Here is a 24,059-nt window from a genome sequence, read left to right on the forward strand (position 1 = left end):
CCCGGGGAAAGCCCGCCAGCCCGTGGGGTCCCTGCGCCACCTGGGGGCCCCGCACGTGGGCAGTGACGTCTGGGGTCCCAGCCCGTGGCTCCTCCGCTGACCATCCCTCTAGGATCTTTACGGAGCATCGTGAGAAGCACTTGAGATCATCAGGGTTTAGGGAAGACCCCGTTCTAGGTCCCAATGTGCCCCAACCAGCCAGGTCCATGGGGTCACCCCCTCCCTACCCCCTGTCCTGGTGTCTAGGGACCCATCTGCTACCCAAGATATGAACAGCCTGTTGGCAAAGTCAGCTGGCATCTCACTGCCTGGGTAGTAGCATAGGGGGCTGTTGAGCAGGGCGTGTTGGGGAGGAGTATGGGGGTGCACAGCATGGTGGGGTTGCTGAGCCACGCAGAGTTTCGGACCTGGCCTCCCACAGCCCTTGCACTGGTGCAACATCTTTTGAACTGGCAAGTGTGCTGTAAGATTGTGTTGACCTGGCTGGGGTGCTGTGGGATTGTGTTGACATGGCCAAGGTGCCATGAGGTTGTCGTGTAACTGACAGAGACTCCATTCCAGGTAGCCTGTGTTTCCTTTCCCAGGGATCTGGGCATGTCCCAGGCCCAGCAAGCGGTCACCACAGCAGGTCAGCTGAGTGGAACTCTGTGCAGGCAGGACAGAGTTAGAAACTGGACAAAGACTGGCCTCGGAAACACCCGCCCCCCAGGGGAGTCAGGGCACAGACCCCTCCCTCCTGCAGCAGCAGTCACTTAGGGGAGAGTGAAGATAGTGGAACAGCACCACACAGAGTCAGTGTTTCTATCACAATGGAAGTGCCAACAAACCTCAACAATCCTGTCCTCTGCTTCCTGAGGTACTATATATTCATTGAGGAAAAGACGCAAAATGCCAGAAAACAAAGGCTAAATACTCGGCCACACTGAGATGACCATGTTAACATTTTCACCTGGATCTTTCTAGTGTGTTTTCCAAGTCTGTGTATGTTTTATGACATTGAGACCATGCTGACCATTCTCATATGTGGACACACATATATTTTTACTCTGTATGAACTCTTTATGTCACTAAATATTCTTCAATATCATCTATTAAATGTCATTTTTAGTGATCACATTAGGTCATGAATTAAACCCAGGTTTAGACAACCCGTCTTCTGTTCTGGACATTCCACCTCTCTGTTTGTTTGTGGTGATAAATCTAGTGGGGTATGATCTTGAAGTTCCTTCTGAAGAGCTGTGGAGTGACCTGAGGATGGACCTATGCCCGGGGGTCTGAGCAGCTTGAGGGGTCCTCTAGGGTGCAAGTGGCCTGAGACCTTTGGACATTTACTAAACGATAACAGTCCCTGTCAGGGAAGGGGTGCAGGTGGGTGGAGACCTGCCGTGTGCTTACAAGGGAAGTGGGGCAGTTTCTCCTTCTCCCCAAGAAAGGGGAGCTGGGCCCAGCCCTGGGAGCCAGTGTGGCTGAGGGGTGCCCACTGTATGCTCCTAGGGAGTCCTGTCAGCTGCCGTGAGGCACCCCCTCATCCTGTGATATAAGCCAGCACCACGTTCTTCCCTGGCAGGAGATAGACTGAAATTGAAGTCAGCCTGGAGCACAGCTCAGCACCCGTGCCTCTGCACCAAGCCCCCTGCATGCAGGGGCTCTCATAGGACACAGATGAGCCCCCAGTGGTCTCTCCCAAGTCCTCACACATGTGCACATGTAATGCTCACAGTCACAAATCCTCCCACACACAGCCCTCCCCAGCCTGGTGGTGGAACACGCCTCCCACCCGGGATGATGTGAACACCCCACAAATACATTCATTCAGAGACTCTGTGGGGTAGGGCTGCAGTCTGATCCTGCTACAGGTGCCTCTTTAGGGCCACATTGGGGGAAGGCGGGCAGGGCAGCACCCTGTTCCCCATCCCACCAGCTCTTCCTCCTGGAGGAACCTCTGAGGGAGGGTAGCTGCTGCTGCATCCTTACATGTGAACCCAGGAGCCTAGCCCCTGGGCAGCTTCCAACCCCAGGAGTAGCATTGCTACCTGCCAACTGTCTGCATGTCCCTCAGCCAGCCACCATCTCCTCAGTGTGAGTTGAGGTGGGGCCTGGGCCCTGTCTGCACTGGTTTAAGGTAACACTGTCAAGGGTGGTTTGGGGGCTCATGTGAGAATCCTAACCTCATACCTGACTAACCCTAACCCAGACAATGGGGTGGTGCTGTCTCTCATCTGTGCAGTGCAGGGGAGTCAGCAACGGGGACAAGGTGGGGGTTCTGCAGGCAGGCTGGTGTGACCCGCTGTGGCAGCCACAGCCCCAGCCCCGGAGCAAGTCCAGCTGTGTGGACTCCACATGATTTTTTCAGCAAGCACCCACCGCACGTGACTCTGGGAAGGGTGGTGCCAGGCCTCTACTGGCAGAACCTGCAGCTCCAGGGGAGCTCTCCTGGGTGAGTGGGGCCCTGGCCCCTGTGGTACTCAGCCTGGAGACAGCCCCTCATGGGTTATCGGCACAGTGGGTGTCTCTAGGCCCTGGGGCCGAGACGCCAGTGTCTATATAGAAGGGGCCAGTGGGCCCAGCCTCAGGAGCATAGGCAGGGCCTGTGAGAGATGGTAAACATTCCGTTTGGTTCAGGTGTCAGATAAGATAGGCCTCAAGGAAATAGGCAGGATGGCTGCGGCAGGGCAAGTCAGCTTCACCACCAGTGCCCGAACCTCTGTCCTAAAGCTCGGCGACAGCGCAGCTCCCAGGGCCTGGGCATGATTTGTCCCTCCCTGTTCAGCCAGACACCCCTGCTTGCACACCCCACCCACAGAGCCCAGGAGTGTCCCCTAGCCCAGGAACCTCCATCCATAGGGTGGGTGCCTGGTGTCCCTGAGCCACCCCTGCACCCATCAGAGCTGAAAACCAAGATTTCTCAAGAAGAGGGTGACTTCCAATTCCTTCTGGAAGTGGGGACACGGACAACTGGCACAGTCTCCCTACAGGGAAGGCCTGTGAGCCCCTCGGGCCTCTGAGCCATGACCCTCACCTGGAGATCAGGGGCCCTGCCCACCATCTGGGACACAGGTCTACTCTGGCACACTGGACCCCATAACCACCGTGCACCTAGCATCTTCCAAGTGGGAACTGCCCCTGTACCCTCCCCCCCTGCCTCCCCTCCCACGACCTACTCACCTGCTTAGCTGCCAAGAAGAGCTACAGGGCTGAGAGAGTAAGCCTACCTCTGTCAGATCTGGGGTCTGCAGCCTGCTCCCCACCTCTGAGGCTCTAGTGAGTACAGGGCCTTTGGACCAGGCAGAGTGTGGCCACACAGAACTCCCCATCCTGGTCCTCTGCTCAGGAGCCTGGGTCATCCACCCTAACCACTCCAGAGAGCGTGCCCCCCCGCCCCAGCCAACACTGATCCCCGCAGACCGTGGCCTCACCTTGCCCCCAGCAGGACGCTGTTCCTTGCTGGATTCAGAGCCACCACCTGGCAGAGCTTGGCGAACGCTGGGAGAGAGGTCAGATGCCGCCCCCTGTGTGGCTTGTGGCTCACATCCACTGTACGGGGCAGCATGGAGAGCAGGAACGCGGGTGAGGCGCAGCTCTTCTGGTTGACCAGTGCAGCTGGAGGCAGGGACAATGGCGGCAGGACAGCCAGCCTGTGAAGCAGCCAGTGCCTCGGGCAGGCCCGTGAGCTTGTGTGGCCAGGGCAAGCTGCTCTCTGGACCCCGATTTCCCCATCTCTAAAAATAATCAGCAGGGTTTCGAAGGAACCAGTGGCTCCCCGCCTCTTCAATTTTGCCTGTTTCCATCACAGAGAATACAGAAGCTCTCTGCATCTCTATGGGGCGACACTGCTGGCTGCTGAGAAGTGAGCACAAGGAGTGGCATTTGGGAGCAAGGTTTTGATTTTCTGGAAAAAAGAGTCAATGTAGGCAGTATGCACCATGCCCTTGAACACAGGTGTGATGCCTGCAGTCAGCAGCACTTAACTTGGGGACAGTGAGGGTAAAATCAGCATTGCAGAGGTGCCTGAACTGGGCTCTAGCCTCTTGGCCACTGGTGACTTGCTGCTGCCTGCTGCACTCCCACCTGGTGTCAGGGAGCACCGTGTGTGCACAGGCCATGTGTGATGTGAGACTGAGCCACAGTGGGCAGGGCACAGGGGCTCCCTTTCTGCCTAGGGAGGGGTGGGGGGACGAGCAGGTGGGCATTGCCAGCAGAGGAGTAGGGGTGAGAGGACCTCCCAGACCCCAAGGCCCAGTACCAGAGGAAGGGCCTGGTGGGGTGGGCAATCCCTGCCTCTGCCCTTGGGTGGAGCACAGGTCCAGTGTGGGTGCAGCCTGGCCAAGTGCAGGTGGTTTGTGCAGATGGTGGAGCCGATGAGGGCTGGGTACAAACAAACTGGAAACTCGGTGGACTGGTTTCCCTACTGCACAGGGAGTGAGAATTCCTGCAGCCGGACACCTGCACGCCTGCCTCTCTCGAGGTGATTACGAAAGTAAAGATAAACAGTGGAAGGCCCAGCCACACCCATCATGACAGATACGTGCAGAAGATACAGCAGGAATTCAGGGTCTTGCCTTCAGAAAGCTCACAGTTGACCTCATGGTCTGCACCAGAAAAGGCTATTTTGGGGAAACTTTCACAGAACCAGAAGTACTCCTCCCGCCTCCCTCTCCCTCCCCACTCCAACAAAATCCACGTAAAATCCCTGGAACCTCTATGCCTTCTATGGCAAATGATGAGATTAATTTAAAGCTCTTGAGAGGGATTTATCCTGGATTATCCAGAGGGCTGTGAAGGCAATCCCACGACAGGCAGAAAAGGAGACACACAGACACACATGCACGAAGAGGTGGCAGGGCCGGTGGCTGGGAGCCCCCCCTACACACACACACACACACACACACACACACAGTGTCTGGAGCACTGGCAGCTGGAAGGACCCCCGCGGAGCCTCCAGAGAGAGCTCAACCCCCAGTGACTCGACCTCAGACTTACAGCAGCCACAGGAAACCCATAGGCACACGTTCCAAATTCAGTAGCAAGTTGAAACAAAAAAGGATCTCAGAAGTCTCCTTAATTGGTCCCCTCACGTGCAGAAAACGGATGTTCACAGACACGGAGGGTCTGACCCACGTTCCCAAGATGGCCAGCTGTCTTTATCTTTGAGGATGCTGTGCGGTGGGGCCTGGCCTAGGTTGCCTGTCGTATGGCGAGTGCTAGGACACGTCCACAGGGTGCCCGCGTCCTCCCACATCTCCGAGGGCCACAGCAGTCCTGCAGACACGCAGGCCCTGCCGGGGCAGAGTCCACCATGCAGGCCTGGTGGGCGGTGGCATGCATTGTCTTGGTCAGTAGCCAAGAGGATCCCACGGACAGAAGATCCCAGTCTCCCACACCCATTTTACAGGAGAGGGAACCAAGTCTCAGAAGAACTGTGAAACTCGGCCACTGCCAGCCCCTAAACACGCCTGTGTGCCCCTGCAGAGAGACCTCCAGGGTCTTGTTGGGCCCCCTCTGGACTCTAAGGGCAGCCCCAGGGCAAAGACCGTGCAACCTCCTGTGGCTTATGGGCTGTGTGCTCCTGTAACTTCTAATACTCAGGTTCAGGACGCAATCCCTGTAAATATTTCTTCAAAGGACCCTTTTCAATCTCACGGAGCGGGAAGTGATGTGCTTTTAAAAAACAATTAGCCACACATTTTTGCTCATTAAATAAATATTTTTACTTTGAACCCAATTGATTTTTCAGACACACAGAACAATGAGGCTGAGTCACCCCTTTGCAGCTCTGGAGCCTCTTTCGTCCCTGGAACTTTGAAGTCTCTGCAAGTCTGTGACACCTGGCCTGTGGGGGGATGTAGGACTGGTCCCACAAATGCACACTGAAGTTCTCACCTATTTCTAGGGGGTATGGAAATTGGTTTTGAATCTGTGAGCACATCCCTCTTCTTGGCCTGCCAAGCAAACACACAAGGAAAGTGCCCAGAAGGTGAAATGAGGAGCTGCCCTGGCCACTCCTCCTGCAACTCCAGCCTGCCCCAGCCAGCCAGCCCTGACTCACCTTGCTTCCTGACACCACTCTCTGTTCTATGGCTGCTTGTACCCATGGAAGTCAGGAAGACTTCCTCCTGTGGAACTCGATGATGTTTATTGAGGACCTACTTATTCCAGGTCCTGTTCTAGGTGCTAGGCATGCAGTAGACTTTGTTTCCAGTGGGCAGAGTGGGAAATGGGCACCAGGAAATGCTTTGGTATGCCCACAGGTGAAACATGCTCTGGAAACAAAGAGGGGAACAGGACGAGAACATGGGGTCCGGGCACATTGAGGTTTTCAATACACCCAGGATAGACCTGATCCAGAGGTGGTGTTTTTGCAAAGACCTGTCCACATCAGGTTTAGCTGTGCACACCGAGGCTCCGCAGGACAGGGTCCAAGCACAGGGAAGAGCCAGGTGAGGTCTTGACTCAGGGGCTCTGGGGTCAGGTGGGGCGCAGCCTGGCCAGCTTGGGGAGGAGGTGGGGTGGTGCATGCAGCCTTTCCCTCACTGACCGGGCCCCCTCTGACCACATTGGCACCTCCTGAAATCCAAGTGCTAGATGAGAATGTGTCCTTATCCTTTCTCCCACTGACTTCTTACCTGGAATCACTCTTCTGCTGACCTCCATTTTTTTTTAAAGATTTATTTATTTATTTTATGATAGCCATAGAGAGAGAGAGAGAGAGGCAGAGACACACAGGAGGAGGGAGAAGCAGGCTCCATGCCAGGAGCCCGATGTGGGACTCGATCCCAGGACTCCAGGATCGCTCCCTGGGCCAAAGGCAGGTGCCAAAATGCTGAGCCACCCAGGGATCCCCTGCTGACCTCCATTAAATCCACTTCCCACTTAATGTTCTGCTACATTTGGTCTTTCTTCATTTTTGTGCGGACCCACAGAATACCAAACCAATGGTGGGTTTTACACAAAAATATATTTAATTTTGTTTTCTTAAATAAATATCACATCACTTATTTAAATAGTCAACTGGTAAGTTTATTTTATTTTTTTAAGATTTTATTTATTTATTCATGAGAGACACAGACAGAGAAAGAGGCAGAGACCCAGGGAGAGGGAGAGGCAGGCTCCATGCAAGGACCCCTTTGTGGGACTCAAACCTGGGAATCTGGGATCACGCCCTAAGCCAAAGGCAGGCGCTCAACTGCTGAGCCACCCAGGCGTCCCAACTGGTAAGTTTATTACTCTTGCGTGGAAGTAACTGTAGGTATTGGAAGAGTAAGTAAAGACTTGGGTTAAACTCCAAAGAGGCAGTATAGACAAACATTGAAATGTGGAAGCAGGTAACTCTCAGTTCTCAGTTGCTCTCAATTTAGTTGTTTGCACATTCATAAGTTGATCTCTTATCTTTGTTAATATAGATTGGATTGGACTTGTTCATTTTCTAATTCTTGAAATAAACTTTGGAGCTGGCTCATGGAATAATTTCTAACCCACGCTGAAGGGTGTGTGTCATTGAATTCAGTTAGCACCTCAGAAGAGCATGCTAGAAACAGATGAAAACCACAGTCTAAGATTTCAAAGGGAGCCAAAAGGAAACAAAATGGTAGGAGCTACGAAAGAACAACACAATTTAGAATCAGAACAATTGAGAAGGGAAGGCATGCAGAAAGCGAATATTTGGGAAGTGAGATGACTGGACTCAGGGAAGAGTTTAAAAGACTCTTCAACTTTAGAGAAGCTGACATGAGAGAAGCAAACTAGAAGTCACAGTGGACACTGCCTTCCGGGAAGAGGAGGTGGTGGGGCTGTCCACTTGGCAAGCAGGACTCCTCTCACCTGTCACCAGGGGCCTCTGCAGCTTGCCCAGCAAGCCCTAGCACAACGTGCCACTGAAGAAAATTCTCCTGAAGGAGGCACAGCAAGTGAGGGCAAGCACTGAAAGAGGACACTGAGCACTGGAAACACACCCAGAATGACCAGCAGTGAGGCGTTCAGCAAAATTGGTGAACCTTTTAAAAAAAAAGAGAAATAATTTGGTCATAAGACAACAAAACCAGATCACTTTTAAAGGAAAGGAAGTCCGCGTATCCTCTTTTTTTGCCTGAGATAATGGAGTGACATAGTTAAGGAACAAGCACATAGGCCAGGGACGTTACATCTTGCTAAACTGATGGAGGGTGTTAGCAGAGGACCACAGGCACACACCGGGGCCCTGCGTGTGTCAGCCAATGCTGCCTTACGGGCTGGATGGTAAGCAAGCTCTAGGGGTCAAGAGGCTCACTGAAGATATTATAAAGATGCTTCCTTAATTAACCATTTAAAACATAAAAACTGTTCTTTGGGACACATAGAGAGGCGGGGGCTTGAGCGAGCCTCAGACAATCCAAATGGCTGGGGAGGTATCCACTTCAGAATTTGGAATCTGGTTTTGGATTCAAGATTCTAAATGCAGAACTTGGAATTCAGAATCTGAACCCAGAACCTTAACTGACCTCTGAGAAACAGGATCCAGAATGAGAATTGAAAGTAATGGCTGAGCAGTTCGCTGCCGGTATCGGCAACATTTCTGGAACTTGTAGAATTTATTCTCTTTCCTTTTCATCTTAACTCACTTAGCCAATTTACATATATACTATAAGGTTTACTCTGTTCTAACAAAAATGAAACCATCAGGACACAAAACAGTTTCAACACTCCAGAAACTTTCTTTAGGCTGCCCTTCGGGGATCCAAGCCCTCGACGACCCCAAACTCCTGGGAACTCTCATCTGTTTCTCCGTCTCTAAAGGTCTGCCTTTTGTGAAATATCACATACAACGCACCTTTCTGTGCTGACCCCTTTCGCTCAGTGGGTGTCTTTGACATCATCCAAGTTTTTACCTGTAGGCACTGTTAGTTCCTTTGTTACTGAGGAGTATCCCATTGTGTGCATGTGCAACTTTGTTCATCCGTTGAGAGATATTCAGTTTCCAGTTTTGAATGATGATAAATAAAGCTGTTATAAATGGTTGTGTATAGATTCTTCTGTGAGATAAATTCTCATTTCTGTAGGGTAAATGTCTAGGGATGGGATTGAGGAATCATACAGTAAGAGTGTGTTTAACTTTCAACGAAACGGCCACTTTTCCAGAGTAGCTGCACCATCTTCCCGTGCCCACCACAATGGAAGAGTGCTCTGCACTCTCACTGGTGCTTGATATGGTCAAGTGTTTTCTTTATCTTCCTTTTCTCTCCTTCTTCCTGTTGTGCTATTCTGATGGACAGAGAGCAGCACCACATTTGCATTCCCCTTGACCAACACTGTGGAATAGCTCCACATGTACCTACTTGCTGTCCAAAATTCTCTGGTGAAGTGTCTGTTCAAATCTTTTGCCTTTGTTTAGTGGGTGTTTGGGAGTTCTTTATACATTCTAGATACAAATCCTTTGTTGGATGCATGGCTCACAGATATTTCTCTTTAGCCCATACCTTGTCTTTTCACCCTCTTAACAGTATATTTTGCAAAGCCAAAGTTTTAATTCTCAGGAAGTCCAATCTATCCATTTTCTCTTTGACGGCATGCATTTTTTGTGTCATGTCTAAGAATTCAATTTCTAACCCAAAGTAAAAAAATGTTTTCTCCTTTGGTTCTAAAACTTTGATGATTTTACATTTTGCATTAAGATTTATGCTCCATTTTGAGTTAATTTTTCTAAATCAGTGCAGATGTGTACATCAATGTTTATCTTTTTGCATATGGATGTCCAGTTGTTTCAACACTATTTGTTGAAAAGATGGTCTTTCCTCCATTGAATTCCCTTTGCATCCACTGTAAAAATCAATGGGCCATATTCGTGTGGGTCTATTTCTAGAACCTCTACTTCTTCCCGTTGATTTATGTGTCTATTTGCTAGAACCACACTGTCTTTATTACCTTCACAGTAGGTCTTAAAATCAGGGAGTATGAGTCCTTCAAGCTTACTCTTCTTTTTCAAAATTGATTTAGCTAATCTAGTCCTTTGTCTTTCCATACAAATTTTAGGACATGCTTCTTTTTATCTGGAAAAAAAACCTTGCTGGGATTTTTACTGCAATTGCATTATACCTGTAGATCACTTTGGGGGCTAACTAACCTTTTTAGTGTGTTAAGTCTTCTAATCATTTATTTGAGTCTATGTTGGTTGCTTTCATCAGCATATTGTATTTTCAGCATAAAGATCCTGTTCATGTTTTGTTTAGTGTATACGTATTTCACTTTCTGTGGACTAGTTGTGAGTGGCCCTAAGTTGCACATCTTGGTCTCCACAAGCCCACTGTTAGTGTATAAAAAGTGTGATTTCTGAGTGTCGATCTTGTATTCTGTGACCTCGCTGCACTTATTAGCTCTGGGTATCTTGTTTTGTTTGTAAATTCCTTGAATTTTCTACCCAAACAATTATAACACCTGCAAATGGAGCTGTTCTTATTCCTTCCTTCCCCATCTGTATGCTTTTTGTCCTACCTTCCCTTCCCACGAGTGAGGATGTTAGAAAGGAGTGGGAAAATCAGGAGTCCTTTTCTTATTCCAGATCTTGGGGAGAAAGTTCAGTTCTTTGCCATTTAGTATATTAGCTGTAGATCTTTTAATAGACATCCTTTATCGGACTAAGGAAGTTCCCTTCTTCTAGTTTGCTGAGAGCTCTTGAATCATGAATGAATCTTGAATTTTGTCATTTTTTGTGTGTTATTTGAAATGATCATTGAGTTTTTCCTCTTTCCTATGTTAATATGGTGAATTGTGCCTACTGAACTTCAAATGTTTAGCCCACTTTGTCACTATGCATTGTTGCTTGTATACATTGTTAATTTGATTTGCAAATATATTGTTAAGTATTTTTCCATCTGTTTATGAGGGATATTTGTATGCTGGCTTTTTTTTTCTTGTCATGTACCTGGTTTTGCTGTCAGGTAAACCTGACGTCATGACATCAGTTGGGAAGTGTTTCTCCTCCTCTATTTTCTGAAAAAGATTGTGTAGAATTGGTAGTATTTCTTCTTTAAATATTCACAAACTCACTAAGAGAATTGTCTTATCTGGAATTCTCATTCTCAGGTTTTTCACCATGAAGCTGATTACTTTAAGACAATAAGGATTATTCAGGTTCTCTATTTCTTCTTGGATGAATTTTAGTAGCTTGTGACTTTCAAATAATTGGTCTGTTTCATCAAAATTGTTGAATGTATGCACACAAAGCAGTGAGTAATGTCCTCTACTGTCTTCTCACTGTCTCGGGGGACAGTCGTGATGTCTCATCCTCCATTACCAGAACTGGTCACCTAACCTTCTCTCTCTCTCTCACTGGTCTGGTTAAAGGTCTATCAATTTTATTGGTCTTTTAAAATAACTGGCTTTTAGTTTCACCGATTTTTTTCTTTATGGTCTTTCCAGTTTTAACTCCATTGATTTCTCTTATGTTTGTTATTTCTTTCCTTCTGCTGGCCCTCAGTTTACATGCTCTTCTTTTTCTAATTTCTTAAGGTGGAAGCTTAGATTGTGGATTTCTAACTTTTCTGTTTCAGATATAAGCATTTATTTCTTCTTTCTAATTAAATGCTAATATAAATGTACCTCTGAACACTACTAAATTTTGATATTTTGTATTTCTATTTTCATTGTTTAGTTTATAATTTTTCCAAAATATCATCCAGGATGCATGAATTATCTAGCTGTGTGCTGCTTAATTTCCACATAATTAAGGAAATTTCCAGGTATTTTCATTATTGTTTTCTAGTTTAATTCCATTGTGAATTTTTTTGTTTTTGTTTCAAATTTGTTAAGATGTGTTTTATGACCCGAGGTTGGGTCTGTCTCAGGGAATGTCCATTAACACTCAAGAAGGATGTGTGCTTTGATGTTATTCAGCAGAGTATTCTATGAATGCCAGTCCTTCCATTCCCTCGCTCATTTTCTGTCAACTTTTCTATCAGTTACTGAGAGAGTCTTGTTAGGACTGAATTGTAGGGACGCCTGGGTGGCTCAATGGTTGAGCATCTGCCTTCAGCTCAGGGTGTGATCCCAGGGTTCTGGGATTGAGTCCCACATTGGGCTCCCCTCAGGGAGCCTGCTTCTTCCTTTGCTTATGTCTCTGTCTCTCTGTATCTCTCATGAAAAAATAAAATCATTACCAAAAAAAAAAAAAAAAAGGACTGAATTATATGTCCTCCACCTCACCCCCACCCTCCAGTTTGTATGTTGAGATCAGAGGCTCCAGCAGCTGTATTGAGAGATGGGGCTGTAAGGAGGTAATTAAGGTTAAAACAGGAGGTAGGGCCCTAACTTGACAGACTGTTCTTATAATTGAAGGAATAGACACCAGCTACCTTTCTGCATCCCTGTCTCTTCGTGCAAGCACAGAGGAAAGGCCCCTTAAGAATGTAGTGAGAAGGTGGTTGACTACAAGCCAAGGACAGCACTCTTGCCTTGACCTCAGACTTCCAGCCTCTAGGCTCTTGAGAGGGAAATCATCCTGTGAGCTGCCTGGCCTATGGGGCTCTGGTACAGCTGCCTGAGTGGGCAAGACAGGGCAGGGCTGGTCTGCTTCCCCTTTCCAGGCTATCAGCCTTTGCTTCATGTATTTTGCTGCCCTGCTAGCAGGGGCACACCAGCCGAGGGCCTCTGTGTCTTCTTGGTGAACTGACTGCATTATCATTATGTGGCATTCATCCTTACTGCTCTGAAGCTCACTCTGTAACTTCAGTTTTTTAGAATGCTGCTTGCTTTGCATATTTTTTCTACCTTTTTATTTTTTTAAGATTTTATTTACTTATCTGAGAGAGAGAGAGAGAGAGAGAGAGAGAGAGAGAGAGAGGCAGAGACACAGGCAGAGGGAGAAGCAGGCTCCATGGGAGGAGCCTGACCTGGGACTCGATCCCGGGTCTCCAGGATCACGCCCTGGGCTGAAGACAGTGCTAAACCACTGAGTCACCTCGGCTGCCCCACCTTTTTATTTTCAATCTACTTATATTGGTTATAGATGCACATAGGTAGGTCGTGTTGCTTCCGTCTGGTCTAACAACTTTTTTTTTTAAAAGATTTTATTTATTTATTCATGAGAGACACAGGGAGAGGCAGAGACATAAACAGAGGAAGAAGCAGGCTCTCTGAGGGGAGCCCGATGTGGGACTTGATCCCAGGACCCTGGGATCACGAGCTGAGCTGAAGGCAGATGCTCAATGACTGAGGCACCCAGGCATCCCTGGTCTAACAATTTTTGTCTTAATTGGTATGCTTAGATGATTTACACTTTTCTTAATTATTGATACATTTGAATTTAGATCTACCACTTATGTGTTCCATTATATGTTCTATATTTACATCCTTCGTTTTTCCCTTTTTCTTCCCTTTCATGTTTTCTTTTGGATTATTAGAATATTTTTTAGTTTTTTTGTTTTGATTTACCTATTTTTTTGTTTTACTTTATCTTTTCTACATAATATTTTAGTGGTTTCTCTAGAAATTACAATATAGATATTAACTTCTCGCTTCACTTTTCAATCTACTTAGAATTAATATTTTACCATCTCAAGTGGGATGTTAGACCTCATCACCATAGGAAGAAACAGAAAAATTGGACACACTGATCCAGCAAAGACATTGAATCAGTAACAAGAATCTCCCAACAAACAAAATTCCAGGACCAAATGGCCTCAAAGGCAAATTCTACCAAACATTTAAAGAAGAGTCAATACCCATTTTTTCTCAAACTATTCCCAAGAAGAGGAAGGAAAGCTTCCAAATTCATTGTGAGGCCAGCATTACCCTGATACCCAAACCAGATAAAGATACCACTAAAAAAGAGAACTACAGGCCAATATCCCTGATGAACATGGATGTAAAAATTCTCAACAAAATACGAAGAAACCAAATCCAACAATATATCAAAAAAAAAAAAATAACTGACCATGATCAAGTGGGATTTATTTGTGGAATGCAAGGATGGTTCAATGCTCACGAATCAATCAATAAAATCATATGATCATTTCAGTAGATGCAGAAAAAGCATTTGACAAAGTACAGCATCCATTCATGATAAAAAGCCTCAACAAAGTAGGTGTAGAGAGAACATCCTTCAACATAATAAAGGCCATATATGAAAACCCCACAGCTTACATCAATGGTAGCAAATTGAGAGCTTTTCCCCTAAGGTCAGGAACATGATAGGGATGCCCACTCTCACCACTTTTATTCAACCTAGTACTGCACATTCTAGCCATGGCAGTCAGACAACAAAAAGAAATAAAAGACATCCAAATTGGTGAGGAAGAAGTAAAACTGTCACTATTTGTAGATGGTATGAAGTCTCGTCACCATATGGATCCCTCTAACTTTACCCTTTATGTGTGGTCACCAAGGGTATCATATCCACATGCATTGAACATCCTCAGACAGCCCTACTAATGTTAGACGGAATGGATGTCAGAGCCAGGAGTGAGAAGGAGAGATCACCAACTGCATTCACTCGGGATCTGCTGCTCCTCTTGCCCTTCCTTCTGGAAGTTTGTGTTTCCATCTGGTATCGTCTCTTTCTGCCTGAGAGACCCCTGGCACATCTTTCAAAATGCATGCTGTAGGAAGTGCTAAGAGTGTTTCTCTTCCTGAGAGTGTATTTCCCTAATTTCTGGAGGGTGCTCTTGCTGGATGTAAAACTCTCACTTAGTAGCTCTTTTGGTTTCATATTTTAAACATGTTCTTCCACACGTTTTTCCAGTCTCCATGCTGTCTTATGAGAAATCCACCCTGTTTGAATTATTCTTTCCCATGGGGATGTGTCATTTAATTAAATTGATTAATTTAAATAAACAGTCTTTTTCCACAAAACTTTTCTTTTTAAAGATTATTTATTTATTCATGAGAGACACACAGAAGGAGAGAGAGGGGCAGAGACACAGGCAGAGAGAGAAGCAGGCTCCATGTAGGGAGCCTGATGTGGGACTCAATCCTGAGACTCCAGGATCATGCGCTGGGCTGAAGGTAGATGCTCAATGGCTGAGCCACCCAGGCATCCCTTCCACAAACCTATTGTGCTCCTGCCACCCGTCACTCCTGGACACAGTGGGAAGCGGGGCTCCCTCCAGGGTGAGGCAAACATGTAACAGACGCTTGGAAATCTCTCCTGCTTCTGAATAGTCTCCTTTACTGATGATGGAAAACGTTTTGCTCACATGCTGAGATCCCGACTGCCCTTCTCTTACCCTCACATAAAACCAAAACCTCCTCTGTAGTTTATGGAAAATACTAAGACCATGATTCTTTGTTCATTCATTGAGACAGCATTCATCTTCCCAAGAAAATTTTCAGTTTCTCCTGAAAGGCAAAGGTTGTGCCTTTTTTCTTGGAAACTGCATGGAATGAAATAGATGTGAATTAGAGACGCACATTCTCATCACAGCCCTTTCACCTGTCATTATATCTTCCTATCTGGGCAAGCATCTGCCCTTCTCTGGAAAGCAGTTCCTTGTGTGGCTAAATATGAAAATAAAACAGGGTAATTATTAGGGTCTTGCTTAGATAGATGACTTGCCAAACCTACGACTTCTTGCTACATTAGGAGCACATTAAGCAGCTGATAAATGCACATCCTGCACCTGCTCTGCTGACGGCAACCTCTCCATAGCCCCCGTGGTCCCACTCCTGGCTTCCTGCCCACGCAGCTCCCATCACAGGGGTCGGACTGTGTAGCCAGCAGGAGGTGGCAGCTGTGAAGGGATGTCACCTCCGAGCGAGGCTGATGGGACCATGTTTCCACTCCTGGGGCCCTCTCTCCAACTACCGGCTCTGGGAGACACTCCAGTGGCACCCGGAAAGGAGCTAGTGTCTCCCGTGAACCTCATGCCAGTGAGCTAGGAAGTGGACCCTTTGGCCCCCGACTGAGATGAGGCCACCACACGGGAGCCCTGAGAATCTGGGCCACCCAGCCAGACTGGCACCAACCTCAGCCAGGCACTGCGAGGTGTTTACGGGCTACTGGGATTTAGGCGGGCTAGTTACGCAGCAACAGAGGAGCACTACTCTTCTGGGCAGGGTGGTGCGGGTGGAGCCAGGGCGGTGGGTCGAGTTCTGGGAGCACTAGCTGTTGTCCTCTCTCGGGTGGGAGTGATGACTGCAGAGCCCAAACAGTGTGTTCCTCACGGCGTTTTCTATGATAGTGTAATGGCATGAGAGCAAGATGAAGATGCACACCCAGCATCTCACAGACGAACATCCTGCTGAGCCTGACATTTCTGGAGGTGCTTCCCGACGGCTTGGACCGGACGCCAGGGGATCACACCCTCTGTTCCCGAAGGTGGAAACCTTCCAAACTGGTGAGCCACAAGATAACCCCCAGCACGCTAACTGCTGTGGGGAGGTGGGTGCCAAGATTGGCGCATTCCCTTGGTGTCGCGGCCCCGAGGGATGTGGGTCCCCATTGTTCCCGTGGGTGTTGGCTGCAGGCTGAGTCACGGGCAGCCCAGCCCAGGTTCTCCTGTGGGCCGGGGGTGGGATGGCTATGTGTCTCACTCTTACTTCAGGGTACGGCTGAAAACATCATCAATATTTTAAAATCTACTCTCTACAAACATTTTGCAGCACTTTGACAGTAAACAGGTCCCAGAACAGCAGTACAAGGCTAAGGATGCAAGTGGGGGGCCCATCAAGAGTCAGGTGGGGAGGATTCTGCGGTCAGCGGAGTCAGCCTCCTTCTGGAGAGATGCGCCACACATACCCAGGCAGCAGCTCTACAGCACAGACTTGCTTAACTCTACCCAACACACACATAGCTGGTGTGGCTTCTCACCATGAATGCCCAAGACCACAAATTCCAGAGAAGGAACAATTGAGAATAATTACTATGTGGAGTGGTTGCCATGGAAATGATTATGTGCCCATTTCCCCCTGATGTCTAGTTTATTAACTAAGGTAGAGAAAGGAGCTTGAAGTAGTTCCCTGGGTGGAGAGAAAATAAAAGCAGAGCTGGGAAAATCTTTTTCCCCGACAGGAAGAAGGGAGTCTGGGTTTGGGGCAGCCAAAGAGCATTGGTTCAACTTTTGCTCTTGGAGAGCAGAGGATACCAAGGCTTGTTGTTGGGACCCCACATAAACCAGAAGGTTCAGCTCCCAGGCACCATCCAGGGTGAGTCCCAGGTTCCAAGGCTTTGGGGCAGGGGGCCTGCTGGTCAGCTCTGGTGGTGCCAGCAGGGAGGATGGCGTCGGTGCCCCGCAGCACAGCTGGGCTGTCTGCCTCTCAGTAGCCTGATTCCTGTGACCTTTTGTTCTTTGTGGAGTTTAGTATGGGGTGAATGAGTTAATGCGTGTCTGGCCCTTGAAATAGTGCCTAGCACTATGTTAGCTGTCACACATGTTTCTTTAAACTTTCCTCTAAAAATGATAATTAAGCACATGCAGTAGAATTGAGACACAGGTTAGCAAAGCCTCATGCTGGGGAGGCAGGCGAGGCCGCGCAGGTCCCACATTCATGCCTGGGGGGTGGTGTATAGCTGCGTGCCCTCGGGTCACCTCAGAAATCACACCTTCCCTCTCCACCTCTTCACTGTGCAGCTGACCCAAGCAACGGGTGGTCACCGCACTCCAAACAACAGCTCCAGTGCACCTGGGGACCAGCTCCAGAAAGCAAGTTAAACAATGAAATGGTAAAGTATCTGAGCAGGTGTGTCCCAGGTGGGAACAGACTTGTAGCCAGGACAAGAGCGCCCCACACACATGTCTACGTCTGCTTGTGCAATTGTGCTTTGAAAATAGAACGTGTCTGATATTCAACATGGAACACCCAGATGTAAGATATAAAATGCCCGTGCAGGTGCTGCTCACCCGTGCAATGCTAGCCGCAGCGTGCTGTCAACAGTTCCTTGATTCCTGAAGCAAACACGTCCCCCATGTCCCATACCTTCTATCGTGGCCAGAGCCCCTGAGAACCTGTATTCAGGAGCCCTGGACAGGTGTGAGCGCCCTGTGTCTGCGGGCACGTGTGGGGCTGAAATGTGCTCTACACCTGGGGGGCATAGGGCTCCCTGTCACAGGGCACATTGACACCTTGCATAATGCAGTGCAGTGTCCCTAGCAGGCTCTCTGCATGACAGTGCCTGAAGACACGTGTGAGTCACTGCTCCCACGGAAAGGTAGTGTTTTCAGGACACTGACCAAACAGTGAGTCCACGGGAGGCATTTTCTAGAAGGCAGTGGGGGCGCCCTAACTCGGGGACTTGAGCCTGGCTGCACCCCAATGCTGGTCTTGGGCAGGTGATCCAAACACATCATGTCCACACTCAGGTTAATCCCACTCTCTGAAGACCTGCAGGTAATGAGGTCATCGCTGGCCTGTCAGCTGTAGTAAGACAAGGCTTCCTCCCTTCCCTGGTTGTGCATTCTAGGGCAGGTGGGGACGGTGGGTGGTGGGACCCTCGGCATCTCTGAGCTGCTGCTCCCCCTCAGAACGGCAGGTGGAGCCCACCTGTCATGGCCTCGTCTGGGTGATGCCCAGATGCCCTCCACGGGCCCAGGTCTCTACAGAAACAGAGCCCCTGCCATTACTGGGCCGCAAACGCTCCCCATGGAGCAGTGGAGGAAGCTCCGCGGGGTCACTGCACAGACCCGGGAAAACAAGGTGTGTCCAGCACCTCAGTCAACAGAGAACTGTGAGATTGGGAGAGAAATCTAAGAGGAGATGAAGGTGACAGGAAAATGCTAGAAAGAACCAGGGGATAAGTATGTGGGTGACAAGTGGCTGCGGGGTAGGGGGCTGGCGGTGGTCAGGAAGTGGGGAGTGACTGGCTCTTTCCCAGGGGTCTCCCCGCTCCTTCACCCCCAGGAGGTGAAACTGGGAATGGTGAGATTGAGTCCACTGGTTTAGACAGATGTCACTCTCCAGAATGAAGCTCTTCCAAGGTGAGTGAGGAAGTGTACAGAGTTCCACACAATCCCATCAGGGCCTGGCCACCACTGAATAGAGAGTGACCTCCCTGCCCCTGGAAGGGGTAGTGTGCCTGGAACAGTTTATAAAATAAACAAGTTTCATTATGAAAGTGTCTGACAGGGCAGCCTGGGTGGCTCAGCGGTTTAGCGCTGCCTTCAGCCCAGGGCGTGATCCTGGAGACCTGGGATCGAGTCCCACGTCGGGCTCCCTGCATGGAGCCTGCTTCTCCCTCTGCCTGTGTCTCTGTCTCTGTCTCTGTCTCTGTCTCTCTCTCTCTCTCTCTGTGTGTGTGTCTTTCAAGAATAAATAAATAAAATCTTAAAAAAAGAAAGTGCCTGATATCCATGAAGGCAGAGAGAAGAATATCGCAGACACCCAGACACTTCACACCATCATTTAACAGCTTCACATATTTTTATATTTACTTCATTTACCGTTTTGGCCAAGGATTTTGGTCAAGTGACAGAGATCATAGCATTTTACCCCTCACCACTCCAACAGGCATTTCTTGAAGAATCAAGACAGTTGCCTGTGGGACCCGGTGCCACGGTCACCCCTGACCACAGTTCCCCATGGGACCTGGCGATGCAGCCATACTCAACCAAATAAATATGATCCCTCAGGTCATCCAGTGTCCGTCCATGTCCACACCTGCCCATTGTCCTGAGAACCATATCACGTGCTGTGACCCCTGCTATCCAATCACCATGTGCAGTGCATTTGCCATTTGTGGACATGGTGGTTTGGTTACTTGTATCCAGAGAAGCACAAGGAGAAAACAAGAGCAGACCATGGTCTCGCCATCCAGAAACTCCTATTTATATTTCTGGAAAGTAATAAAAGTGATTAGATGAGATCGAGCCATGGAGCAGTGATGTGAAGCTCTCTGGCGCTGCCCAGCCCCGCAGGCAGGTCCTGTCACCCGCCCTCCAGGATGCACACGTGCAAAGCTCATGCATCCCACCGCTGGTTCTCCCCGCACATCCAAAGTGGCTTCCACAACAAAGCATCAAAGTAGGTTGTATCAGCAACTTGAAAATTCACCTTAAAGTCAAACACATCAGGGCACCTGAGCGGCTTGGTAGATGAGGCCTCAACTCTTGGTTTCAGCTTAGGTCATGATCCCGGGTGGTGAGATCGAGCCCCGCGCCGGCCGTGCTCATGGGGAGTCTGCCTGAAAGTCCCTCTCCCTGTCCTTCTGCCCACTCCACCGCCTAAGCTTGCTCTCTCTCCTTCTCAAATAAATATTTTTTAAAAATAAAAAAAACCAAACACATCATTCCAAGAGGTGACACACAGTGTTACTAAGTTGCGCAGTGATTTTGGGGTGGTAAATCTGCTAAAAAAAAAAAATGTGCAATTATAAGTGGCAGGCATATTCAACTTTCCTCAAGTCCCACCCATTGCCCCGTCCACTCGGCTCCTCCAGCGGGTTTTCAAAATGCCCAGAGTTTCACAGCTTCTGCACCTGCCCAGCTGGCAGCTCCCCGAGCCAGAACGCCCAGGGCCAGCATCACTAGCGCTGACTGCATGAAAGACATCACGGTATTTTTTCTCTTCCTGCTTTTTAATTCTGTAGCAAACAAGAGCATAATACCCGTGTGAAGGTTCAGGAGTTGGAAATATTAAGTATCAGCAGAAACGAAAGAATTAAGAGCAGAGAAGGGAACGCCATACGTGCGGTGTCACACGAACGCCCTAACGAGGCAGAGCGAATGTAAAGAAATTTTTAAACATGTAACGAGACTGGCTGACATTCCAAACATGAATGAAACTCTATGAAAAGGAAGGACTCTATGAAAGGAAGAAACTGGCCCGCCCACCTGAGGGCTAAGGTGGGAGGACACGGTGCTGGCTCAGACGCTCAGTTAGTCCTGCCCACCCGAGTCGGTGTGGGGTTTTTCCAGTCGATCTTAGTTGCTGAGAGCCTTTCTCTCGCGTGGAGTTTGAACGCGGCTGAATGCTCTTCCTGTTCCCATTGCAATATTCACGTAGGCTCCTCCTTTCTTTTGTCACAATATGGTGAATTCCATGGATCTGACTGTCACTTGCTAACCTAACCCTGCATTCCTGGAAGACCTCTACGTTGTCATGGTGTATGACTCCCTTTTTTATATGTTACCAGGTTCAACCTGCTAGTATTTTGTTCACATTTTTACATCTCTCTTCATGAAAGATGTTCCTCTGTAACTTTTCATACTTCATTATGTCTTTGCCAGGTTTTGACATGAAAACTAAGCTGGCCTCACAAAACAAGTTGGGAAGGGTTTTCTTCTCCCTAGTTTTTGAGATATTTTGTGAAATATTGGCATCATATCTTCACAAGCTATTTGATAGAATTTATCTTTGAAGTGTCCTAACTCAGGTGTTGTCTTTAGGGAGGCATTTGATCACAAATTCAATTTCTTTACTAGACATAGGACTGTCAATAATAGTGTTCAGTCCATTAAAGTTCTCACCTAAAAAAATAGGGCTATCCAAATTTTCTATTTTACCTTGTGTCAATTTCGATAAGTTGTGTTTTTAAGAATGTCAAATTTAAGCTGTCAAACTTATCAGTATAAAATTATTCATAGTGTTCTAAAAGTATCCTATTAAAATATGTAGTGATGTCCTCTCATATTTCTGATATTGGTAGCTTATGATTATTTTTTCCTTTGATCAGTCTTGCTAGGGCTTTATCAATTTCATTAATCTTTTCCAAAAACAACAAAACAACCTTTGCCTTTATTGACTTCTCCATCAATTAACTTCTCTGTCAAATAATTGTTATTAATTTCTCACCTTTATAATTTTTTTCTACTTCCTGCTACTTAATTTGGATTTATTTTGCTCATTTTTCAAACTTCTTATGGTGGGATCTTAGATCATCTTTTGAAATTTTAATGTGAACATTTATATAATTTTTAATTATAGTTTTCCCTCTAAGCTCACCTTCACCTCATCTTATGGATTTTGTTTGTTATATATTCATGGTCACTCAGTTTGAAATATTTTCTAATTCCTCTTGTGATTTTTTTGATTATGGATTATGTAAAAGTGTGTTCTTTAATTTGTAAATATTTGTGTTTCCCCAGATGGATAATTATGATTAATTTCTAATTTAACTCCATTGTGATCAGAGAATATACTTTCCAAGATTTCAATTATTGGAAATACGAGATTTGTTTTATGACCCAGCATATGATCTGTAGTAATCTTAGGTTCCAGACTTTCCATTTGGTACTCTAAAAAGATAATTTCTATTTCTCTGCTGAGAGTCCCCATCCATTTATCCTTTCTGACCATATTTTCCTTGAATTCCTTGAATGTATTAAAGTCCTTATCTTTTAATTTCACCATCTTTCACTATCTTGAGGTAAGTTTCTACTGACTGCTTTTTCTTGATAGGTCACATTTTCCTGAGTCTTTACATGTCTAGTACCTTTTCATTGTAAATTACTGTGCACCAGTCATTGTCCTCTGCATGTTGTAGCAACTCTGGATTGTATTATCTTCATTGGAGGAGGGTTTGTTTCTGTCCTAGCAGGTTGCCTCCTTGGCTGCAAACATGTCTGTCGTCCCTGATGGAAGCCAGTGCCGAGTCTGCTGGGTTCTTTCAGCCTCCAGCTGTTGCGTTTCTTCTCAGAGGCCTTTGGCATCTTCCCTACATCTGCAGCTCAGGAGTCAGACAAGGATTTGGATGGAGTTTATACAGATTTATGGGCCTTGTGGTAGCTCCCTCCTGGGGGTTTCATCGGCCACTTCTACCTCTGGCAGCTGTGTCCTCAGGCCAACGCCCTTTCCCTGTGGGCCACCTGCTGCAGGCCTGTTCTGTCTGTATTCCCGTCTGTATCATCTTCAGTTGCTCTCCAATATCTCCAGTGTCTTTAATTTTTCATAGAACATGTGATTATTATCTGAGGGAAAGTTACTCTGACACAAGCTACTCCGCTGTTTACAAAGCAAAACTCTCATATAGTTTTTATATCTCCCTCAAGTTTTAACTTAATTTTTTCTCATTTTAATTTTAAAATAATTGACTCTATTTACCTTTACTAATAGGATTTACCAATGTTTTTGCTTTTGCTCTTTCAACCCACTCCTTTTTACCTTCCTGACAAAGTATACTTAGTGGCCACTCCAGGGAGAGCCTGTAAGTTAGATACACTCCTTTTGGTCTTTAAATGTCTCAAAGAGCCTTATTTTATCCATTCTGGAGTGGTAGTTTAATGGATAATTTAGTGTTGATCGTTGGTTACCCTTCATACCATAAAGCTTTTGTTCCATTGTTTCCTGGCATTTATTGCTGTGGATGGGACGTCTGTGGTCAGTTTGATTGCGTTCCCTTTATGGGTATTTTGGACACATCCTACATACCTTCACAGATTCTCTGAGCCCCTCTTGCCTTCCGGACCCAAACTACCTCAGCCTTTGCCATTCTTAGGTACCTAAGTATCTGAGATGCATCCATATCACACATTCTGGAAAGAATTACTCAAATATATACTCCTGTCAGTGAAGAAGATTATACTTTCTAAGTTATAACAAAAAATTAAAGAAAAACAGATTGTAGTGTTTTAGGACATGGCACAATTAAGGATCTCATTTCAACCTCCATTAGATCTATTTTGGAGTCCTTTGGGTGTAATGTGATAGAAGTGTCAGGCACTGAGAGACAACAAAGGCTCATTGTCCCTATAAGTCTGTCCAAGACAATGCTGAGCAATGTTCATGAGCTCCCAGCCATCTTCCTACCTTCTATCAAGGGTAATATCTTAAGGGACTAAGCAGTTCTGGTCCTGAGTGAGCTGGCCTGCCAGGCCGTGGTGGATAGGCACAGAGGAGATTCCCATGGCCTGGAGTCAAGCCCTGGGGGAACAGCTGGGTGTCAGTCCTGGAAAGGAAAAGTGTCCTGGCCACTCTCACTATCTTCCTTTAGGGACTTTGGGATATCCAGGCATAGCTTTCTTTCTTCACGTGGGACACTCAAGAGCTGGTTTCTTCTTGTTTTCCTTGGAAAGATAGGTGCTGTTGGATAGCCAAGGAAAGAGGTGCCCTTCTGGGCTCATGAAGCTAAGTCATGCAGATTCTCTCAAATCTAGGCCATGTAAACCCAGCAGACGTCAGGGTTTGGTCACCTTTTCCAGTGCCATAAGCAAATGAATCAGGTC

At 47.2% G+C, this 24,059-nt stretch overlaps 1 long non-coding RNA gene across 1 annotated transcript; it reads left to right on the forward strand.

Annotated features, from left to right (window-relative positions):
- Positions 1 to 8,390: 8,390 nt before the first annotated feature.
- Positions 8,391 to 14,730, forward strand: LOC112662894 (uncharacterized). The gene is made up of 3 exons (XR_003138931.2): positions 8,391 to 8,769; positions 11,621 to 11,708; positions 13,504 to 14,730. It is a non-coding gene; the product is annotated as an uncharacterized LOC112662894 (long non-coding RNA).
- The last annotated feature ends 9,329 nt before the right edge of the window (positions 14,731 to 24,059 follow it).

The sequence above is a fragment of the Canis lupus genome, chromosome 34, assembly GCF_003254725.2.
Source record: "Canis lupus dingo isolate Sandy chromosome 34, ASM325472v2, whole genome shotgun sequence".
Taxonomy (NCBI): domain Eukaryota; kingdom Metazoa; phylum Chordata; class Mammalia; order Carnivora; family Canidae; genus Canis; species Canis lupus.